Source organism: Physeter macrocephalus, chromosome 19 (assembly GCF_002837175.3).
Source record: "Physeter macrocephalus isolate SW-GA chromosome 19, ASM283717v5, whole genome shotgun sequence".
NCBI lineage: Eukaryota > Metazoa > Chordata > Mammalia > Artiodactyla > Physeteridae > Physeter > Physeter macrocephalus.
Window position 1 is genome coordinate 4312736 of NC_041232.1, and position 2124 is coordinate 4314859.

Consider the following 2124-nt stretch of genomic DNA (forward strand, 5'->3'; position numbering starts at 1 on the left):
AGCCACTCCGCGGCATGTGGGATCTTCCCGGACCGGGGCACGAACCCGTGTCCCCTGCATCGGCAGGCGGATTCTCAACCACTGTGCCACCAGGGAAGCCCCAGAACTTTCTTTTTCCACATTAGTAGATCATGGTGTGTTTTCGAGCCAGTCCACTCAGCTCCACCTTGTTTCTTTTTCTTTTCCTTTTTTTTTTTTTGTTAAGCGGGTACAGATGCCTCCATCTGGGAAGGGGCTTTGGTTTGTGGAACAGGTGCCCTGCTGATGGACACTGAGGTTGTTTCTAACTTTTTTCTGACCAAACCGCCATGAACACCCTTGCATGGGTGACTTTGCCCAAGTGTTTTTGCAGAATAGTTGGAATTGGAAGAGCTTGTACCTTCCTCCTTTGATAGAAGTACCGGAAACTCTCTCACACTCTCGTCCACCCTTGACCCTGTCCACCTTGCCCACCTAAGAGTGAACAGAGATATGTCATTGTCACCGGGGAAGCCAAATTCCCTCTTATATAGTTCCTTCCTCTGCAAATTTCTTCTTCATGTCCTTTCCTGTGAGGACAACTTTCTAGATGAGAAGTGGAAAACTCAGGGACTGGTCAGGCAGACCTGGAGTATCCATTCTCTGGGAAAGGTTTGTGGGTGCCTCTGGTCACTTTTCCAGGGGAAATTACATGGGGTCCTCCTCCAGGCTGACTGGCTGACCTCTGGCCGCAGGGTCAGTGGTGACGTGCCATGCGTGTGATCACGGGGCAGCACACATGATCTCTCTTGGCCTCTGGGGCCCAGGGCCTAGTGCAGCATGCACCACAGCAGCAGTGGAAAGTTTTGGACGTTGGCTTTGCAGCTAAGGGGTGGTGGGAAGTCTCCCAAGTCCCAGCTCTCTCCTGGACCCCCCATGGCTTAGCCTGAACTGCCCCCATTACAGCTCAGGCCTCAGCCCCCTGCCGACAGGGTCGCCACAGTTAGACCTAAAACCTACTACCCCCCAAACTGAAAACAAACAAAAAAACCAGGACATCTAGTTAAATTTGATATTCAGAGACATACTGAATAATTTTTAGTATAACTATATCCCTGGCAATATTTGGGACACGTGTATACTAAAAAAAGTTTTATTTGTTGTGGGTTTTTTAAAAATTATATTTATTTATTTATCTTTGGCTGCGTTGGGTCTTTGTTGCTGCACGTGGGCTTTCTCTAGTTGCATGAGCAGGGTCTACTCTTCATTGCGGTGCACGGGCTTCTCATTGCGGTGGCTTCTCGGGTCTACTCTTCATTGCGGCGCACGGGCTTCTCATTGCGGTGGCTTCTCTTGTTGCGGAGCATGGGCTCCAGGCACACGGGCTTCAGTAGTTGTGGCACACGGGCTCAGTAGTTGTGGTGCACGGGCTTAGTTGCTCCGTAGCATGTGGAATCTTCTCAGACTAGTGCTCGAACCCGTGTCCCCTGCATTGGCAGGCGGATTCTTAACCACTGCGCCACCAGGGAAGTCCCTATTTGTTGTTTATCTGAAATTCATACTTACCCGGTTAATCCTGCCTGCCGGCAGTTGGAGGAAAGATGGGCATGTGGGCAGAGGTCAGGCTGGCTGTGTGATCTGAGCCCTCTCCTTCCTCGCTCTGAGCCTCAGTTTCTCCATCTGGCTCCCCTACAGACCCCATGGGCATGGGGGCCAGTAAGGAGAGATGAGGAGCCTTGGCCCCTCACTGGGCAGCTGGGAAGGGTGGCACGGGGGACAGGTGGGCTGGCTGGGCCTTCTGAAAGGTGAGGGATTCAGGCCTAGGCCCCTCCCTGGAGACAAACCTGGCCCCAGGACTGGGGGGACAGAGCACTGGGAAAGGGTCTTCTTTTCCTTTTTACTTAGAACATGATTTCATTATGAAGCCCCAAAAGGTGTAAAAAATAAACTAATGAACACCCATGTACCCACCACTCAGCTTAAAAGTTAAAACCGGGGCTTCCCTGGTGGTGCAGTGGTTGAGAATCCGCCTGCCAATGCAGGGGACACGGGTTCGTGCCCCGGTCCGGGAAGATCCCACATACCGCGGAGCGGCTGGGCCCGTGAGCCATGGCCGCTAAGCCTGCGCGTCCGGAGCCTGTGCTCTGCAACGGGAGAGGCCACAAC

At 52.7% G+C, this 2124-nt stretch overlaps 1 protein-coding gene across 2 annotated transcripts in view; it reads left to right on the forward strand.

The window, feature by feature from the left end:
• GAL3ST1 (galactose-3-O-sulfotransferase 1) overlaps positions 1–2124 on the forward strand; it is a 16543-nt gene that overhangs the window by 11672 nt on the left and 2747 nt on the right. The gene's annotated exons all lie outside the window — the stretch shown is intronic.